General features: G+C 38.5%; 1 long non-coding RNA gene across 1 annotated transcript; it reads left to right on the plus strand.

Annotated features, from left to right (window-relative positions):
• The first annotated feature begins 871 nt into the window (after positions 1–871).
• Positions 872–6,268, plus strand: LOC147477044 (uncharacterized). The gene is made up of 3 exons (XR_015209411.1): positions 872–964; positions 1,080–1,139; positions 6,200–6,268. It is a non-coding gene; the product is annotated as an uncharacterized LOC147477044 (long non-coding RNA).
• The last annotated feature ends 635 nt before the right edge of the window (positions 6,269–6,903 follow it).

Genomic DNA, 6,903 nt, shown 5'->3' on the forward strand with positions numbered 1-6,903 from the left:
GAACTAACCTGATTAGAGAACACCATGAACCAGAAGAATCACCGAACCCTAAGCACCGACTTTATCTTCTCCCTTGAAGGAGAAGATTAGTCTTCCATGAAGAAGGAAGAACACGAAGAACGAGAAGAAAAAGAGTCGAAGAACATAAGACTAGAAAGACTAATTTATTAATAATCGACTAGTGAAAACCAAATCTTTTATTATTAATCTCTCTCTCTGCCTTAAGTTCTAGAGACAAGAATGTAGTGAATTGGTGAGTTTCATGAGGCACTTAGGTCCTCTATTTATATGGGTTACAATGAGTTCTAGAAACATCCCAAATCGTGGCTTGTTTCCTATTACAAATCAACTTCTTTCAGAGTCCAACTTCATTTCCGAAATAGTAAAAGAGGTGGCTACAGTGTTGGTTCATGCGTCTGGACACACGGGCCTTGCGTCCCAGACGCAAGTCTATTTTCCCTCTTTTGCTCTATCTTTATTTCCTCTTTTGTGGGCTTTGGTCTAAGCAACGAATCTTTTTACCTTGGGCTTCCAAGTAGGCTTTAAAACAAGTCCAAGTCGTATCTTTCATAGCTTCAATTCCTTGGCTTTCTCCATGATTGTCAATGGGCTTCCCATGTGATCCTTAATGCTCCGAATTACTCCGTTTTACACCTTTTTCTCTAAGGCTGTGTTTGATAGCCCCATTTGCCATGGCAAATGCAAATAAATGCCCCTATTCACTTGTTTACCACTATTTGATGTGTTTTTTGAGTCATGGCAAATTTTTTTTGGATTTGCAACAAGTTGTCATTTGCCATGATTTTGGGGGCAAAATTTACTCTGGGGGGAGCTAAGTAAATTTTGCAACGAGAAATTTGTACACAAATTTGCAACCAAAATAAGTGGATTTGCCACCAAAAAAAAAGAGCCCGACAAAAAAGAAAAAGAAAAAACACTCTCAATCACTGGAGCGCTCAACCAGGTTGGTCTTCTTCCCATTTTCTCTCAATCCCTCCTTCTACTCTCATTAGTTTCTCTCCTATTTGCCATTAACCTCTTCTTCTCTCACACTCTCATTAATTTCTCTCGTCCCACAGTTGTGTATCGATTTGGACACAAGTAACATAATCATCGACTTGCACAACTCGACTGAGGAGGTTTTTTCATCTCTTTCTCTCTCTCAATTTCTCTCATGTGTGTGCATTTTAATTTTTATCCTCTCATTCTTTTATGTTAGGGTTAGGGTTCAAGTATATATAATGATTTCATTTTTTTTATTTAGATTGTTAATTGAGTGCATGATTGTTGAGTATTTGGCTCTATTTTTATTTATTCCGAAGATCTTGAAGAGCAGTTTGAACCTTTGAGGGGTGGAAGGTAAATAGCAAAGAGAGAAATTGTGGGAATACGGACATAGCTCATCAAATGCTCAAAATTGTCTCACATTTGGCATTGATTAGCTTCATTGGTTCTAGGCTTCTGGCTTGCTTATAAGTTTTAATTAGCTTAAAGAATATTCCTCATTGATTTTGATTGGCTTGGTAGCCTTGGCTTGATTAATCCACCACAAAAGAACTTCCATTTATACCTTTCAATATCTAAGTTGAAAGTTGAAACTAAATAAACCAATAATAAGTCCAGAGTCCCCCATGTAGAAATGAAAAATAGATCGTAAAATATACTGGATTAAGATTTTGTATGGTACAATGTTACTGTGTACTACTGAACACTCTAAATTGTGATTTCTGAAATAAGATGAAGGGTTGCGAACTATGGGAATTAATAACTTTGATAATTAATTCATGTACAAAGTCAAATATTGAATGCCCAAATAATGTTTTCTCCCTTTTTGTTCAATTTAATAAGTAATTAGATAATTCATCAGATTTGGATTCATTGTAGTTGCATTTGGTATAAAGCTATTTTTTTGTCACTTGTGTTAGTAATCTAGTTGACATGCTTTTGATTGGGTTGTGAATTTGGTTTCTTTACTGGTAAATTAAATTGTTGTCATTCTTTGCTCATTCCATGTTTTTGCTTTGTCTTATTTCGTCTCATGCATGATTGTCCATTTAATTAGGTAGAATGCCGACTGAAGAAGAGCATACATTAGCTGCAGTTACCATGATGCTAACAATCATGCAGGTTATGATGTGGTACCAATGGTATAGGAGAAATAAGCGGAGGGTTATAGTTCCTAGGGCCTGCATTAGAAATTGGGATGCTCAGAGAAACATTGTTTTCACGCGAATATTCAGGTGAAGTGATCGTATATGCTACGAACAATTGAGAATGAGGATATTTACATTTGAACGTCTATGCACTCGATTGCTGGATTATGGGTTAGTTGATAGTCGGTCCGTTAATGTTGAAGAAAAAGTAGCCATTTTCTTACACATAGTTGGGCACGATTTAAGGAATCAGACTTTTGAGGTTCAGTTTTTTAGATCAACATAAACAATTAACCGGTACTTCCACCGAGTCTTAAATGCACTGCTTAGGCTACATAGAGACGAAATACGACCTGCCACGATAGAAAACTTTCCAGCTGACTGTGGTGGAACACCTAAACCTTGGCACTATTTTTTCCAGGTTTGTTAGCTATATATCTAATGTACATAATGTTAATTAGTAATTCTTTTACTGATGCTTCTATATTAATTAGGATGTTGTGGGTGAAATTGATGGCACCCACTTTGAAGCTTACGTACCACCTCAAGATCAAGTTAGGCATCGTAATCGAAAGGGCCAGGTTACTCAGAATGTCTTAGTGGCATGTACATTTGGTATGAGATTCACCTACGTACTTACTGGTTAGGAGGGTTCCGCCCATGATGGTCGTTTGTTGAGATGTGCAGTGAGTCGGCCAGGTCACAAACTAACTGTACCACATGGTACGTATCCTTAAAACATTTCAAATCCCAACTGTTTTGGAGTATTATTAAAATTCATCAATCATTCTAATTAATTTTTGCACATGGGTAAGTATTATCTCGCCGATGCTGGGTTCCCGCTAGTTCCACACTATCTTACACCATATCGTGCTGTAAGATATCATCTTAGTGACCAACAACGTAACTCTAAATACAACGGTGCCCGGAATGCAAAAGAAATGTATAACTTCCGTCATTCATCTTTGCGGAATGTTGTTGAAAGAACAATTGGTGTGTTGAAGAAAATATTTTCATATCTTAGGCACGCTCCACACCATGACGTTGAGACACAAGCAAAGATAATTTGTGCATGTTGTGGTTGCATAACTTTTTGCTCGATAATAATGATGATATATGGGAAGAAAAAAGAGCGACTATTGAAGAGGAAGGAAATGGAGAAGTAGGCGATGATGTGGGGATAACCATGACTCCGAGTGATGGTTGGACATCGTGGAGAGATGGGTTGATGGCGGACATGTGGGAGCATCGAGATGAACGAAATGGAGAAGAATAACTAGTGTGTTGTTGGCAATAGTTGTGTAACTTTATGTTTTTTGTTGTCGCTGTTTTGGCAATGTTGAATGATATGTTTTGCCTCTGGGATACTTGTATTATTCTGGCATATGACTTTTGTTATTCTATATGACAATATGGTTCCTTATATCCTTCCTTATATTAGTAACTCTTTGTTTAGATTTGTGTATGAATATCTAAACTTTGTTTTGGTTTTAGGTCCTACCACTACGAAGTTCACTATCACATTTTGGTTTCGTGTCGATATAGAACATTGATTATTATATTAATCTCTTTTGGTTTAATATAGTCAGAACAATGTCACATAACAATGCTAGAAGCTAAGCACCATGTCTTCCACCCCCACCTCTGCCAATTCCAGAAGGTCCTCAGGGGAAGCATCAAATACGTTGGAATGATGGAATGGACAAGGTCCTTGTCGGAACTTTGTTTGACATCATTACTGTTCTAGGGAAGGGTTCTAAGAATTCTAATATTTCCAAGAAAGATACTCTAGTTCAAGTTGCAAGTGTCGTAACCAATTCTGGTTCTCAAAACGTGGAATGGAAGAATGTGCGCTCTAGGCTAAGGACATTAAAGGGTGCCTACACAGTTGCTGTAGAGTTGCTAGCCTAGAGTGGCTTCTCCTTTAACCATCAAACTAAGTACATTGAGGCTGATGTCGATGTATGGGAGAGGTATATTAAGGTAAATGATCTTGATTTAGCCATTTTGTATATATTTCACTTTAATATATTTAATATATTTGTCATTAAAGGGAAGCTAGCTTCCTAGAGGACTTACAGTGAGTGATCACATTATCATTGTAGGCCCACCCAGCCGTAACAAGTTATAAAACCAAGTGGCTTCAACACTATGAGATGCTTGACTTCATATATGGAAACGATTATGCAAATGGAGGTGGAAACTTTAATGCGCATGATACTGATGCTATACCTATATTGGATGGTAAGTTAATTGAAATGTTTTTTTTATTTGTGGTTTTCCTTTATGCGATAAGATACTACCAAGCTAATAACTATGTTGTGTGTTTAATTTAATAGATGAAACTGATGATAATGACCCCGTTAATGTAAATGAATATGTTGACAATACTGGAGATACTACCCAAGGCTCCGGAGTGAATGTGGAAGAAGAATCACCGCGTCAAAATTTGAATGGGCAAAAGAAAAAAAAATCACGCATAGATGTGAACGTAGAGAAGATAGCTAAGACATTTGAACATCTTGCAGAAGCTGCTAAGGCAATGGCGGATAATTTGAAGCAACCTCCTAGTATGATGCAGAAATTTCATGATGCCTTGAAAGGTCTCGAGTTGTCTAAAGAAAATTTTAAGCGTGGAATGACATTCCTTGGAAATAACCCAAACATGGGTGAAATATTTTTGAGTTTTGATGATGAAGATCTTAGGGGGGAGTGGCTTTTAGACAACCTTCCAGTGGCTTAAGGCATTTCTTTTGGATTTTTGCTATTATGGTACATGTGATGCGCGCACGTGTCTGGTTTAAAGCATTTCTTTTGGATTTTTGCAACTATGGCTAATCAGGTACCCAAGCTTATCAATCTATTTTAACGTGTTATTTTACCAATTTTTTTTCAATTTGTCTTTTTTGGTTTATATTCTTAAAGGTTGTGTGAGGGGACTACAAAATATTATTTCTATGTGACTTTGTCACTAATTAGCTTCATTACGACAAATTTGTATGTTCATTTTCAATAGAAAACTACGCTTCTGCAAAATAGATCGATGAAGGAGCAGCAATGATAGGAGTAGCGGATTGGAGAAGTTTCTCAAACTCAGGAAGGGGGCTGCTTGTTGCTTGTTGAATGCTCTCAGAACTGGTTTAAGGCATTTCTTTTGGATTTTTTTTGTAAAACACCAGTTCTTGTACTTGCGGTTGATTTATAAAAGTCTAACATACCTGTATAAATTATATATTTTGCTTTTGTTATAAATGTCTAACAGCACCATTTTGCTTTCAAACTTTGTTATCTAGGTTGCAAACTGCATATTTGACACCATTTAGATAGTGGGCTTTATTTCAAAACAGCCTTTGTCGACTTCCCTTTCATAGCTATATTATCTTATCATCTTGAAATATGCTAGAAATATGAGTGCTGAGTGCTGAGTGCTGAGTGGTGTAGTGTGTGGTGTAGTGTAGTGTGGTGGTGGTGAGTGGTGTAGTGTGCTAAGTGCAGAGTGTGCTGAGTGCTGAGTGTGCAGAGTGCTGAGTGTGGTGAGTGGTGCAGAGTGTGATGTGTGCTGAGTGCTGAGAGTGTGCAGAGTGCTGAGTGTGGTGAGTGGTGCAGAGTGTGCTGTGTGCAGAGTGTGTGCTGGCGGTGGTAGTGTGGTGAGTGTGTATTTGTGGTGAGTGTGTGTGAGTGTGTGCTGGTGGTGGATGGTGAGTGTGTTTTGTGGTGTTGTGTGTGTGAATGTGGTGGTGCTATGGTGAGTGTGTGTGCTGGTGGTGGTAGTGTGGTGAGTGTATTTGGGGTTTTGTGTGTGTGAGTGTGAGTGTGAGTGTGGTGAGTGTGTGCTGGTGGTGGTAGTGTGGTGAGTGCGTTTTGTGATGTTGCGTGTGTGTGAGTGTGGTGGTGGTGTGGTGAGTGTGTGCTAGTGGTGGTAGTGTGGTGAGTGTGAATTTGTAGTGTTGTGTGTGTGTGAGTGTGGTGGTAATGCAGTGAGTGCGTGCTGGTAGTGGCAAGTGGTTTAGTGGTGTAATGACTAATGTGTGTGGATTGGTGTGTAGTGGTGTCACTGGTAGTCAGTGGACTGGTGGTGTGTATGGTGTGACTGGTAGTGCAGTGGATTGTTGTTGTTGTTGTTGCTACTGCTGGTGATGGTGGTTCCAGTGTGTCTTTCTTTGGTGGTGATGGTGGTTCTAGGTAATCGCCGCCGGGTGATGGTGGTTCAGTGTGTCTTTAACTTCGCCACAACCGATCCAGATTTCTTGCAAGTACTCGGGAGGGGTATATCAGCTTCTTCCTCTAGCTCTAGCATAAACTGAGTGCAAGATAGCTACCTTTTGGTCTAATAATTATGAGATCATAGAATTCTTGGATGTCTTATTAATTTCCATTTGTAATTCAATATAGTACAGAAGGTGCTAAACCCATCTGTCATTTTCTTGAGATTCTTCAAGTAGAGAACACTGATCGAAGTTCTTTAAAATTCATTTCTATTGTAACATCCCGAGCTTTTGCAAGCATCTATTGACTCCACTCAGAGAACATATGTCATTTTACATTAATTTTGTTACAATTGCTTTCTGGAACTACATCCCTCTTGCACAGTTGCACTTAAATTGGATAATTCAGTAACAACTCAGAAAAATATGTCACATTCTCAAGTCCTTTAGCTATATGCCTTCCAACATGCATAGCCAGATTCGTGTCTTGAACATGCCACACAAGACATACACTGGAGGGACCGAATCATCAAATGTAGGCTTCA

The sequence above is a fragment of the Coptis chinensis genome, chromosome 9, assembly GCF_015680905.1.
Source record: "Coptis chinensis isolate HL-2020 chromosome 9, ASM1568090v1, whole genome shotgun sequence".
Lineage (NCBI taxonomy): Eukaryota > Viridiplantae > Streptophyta > Magnoliopsida > Ranunculales > Ranunculaceae > Coptis > Coptis chinensis.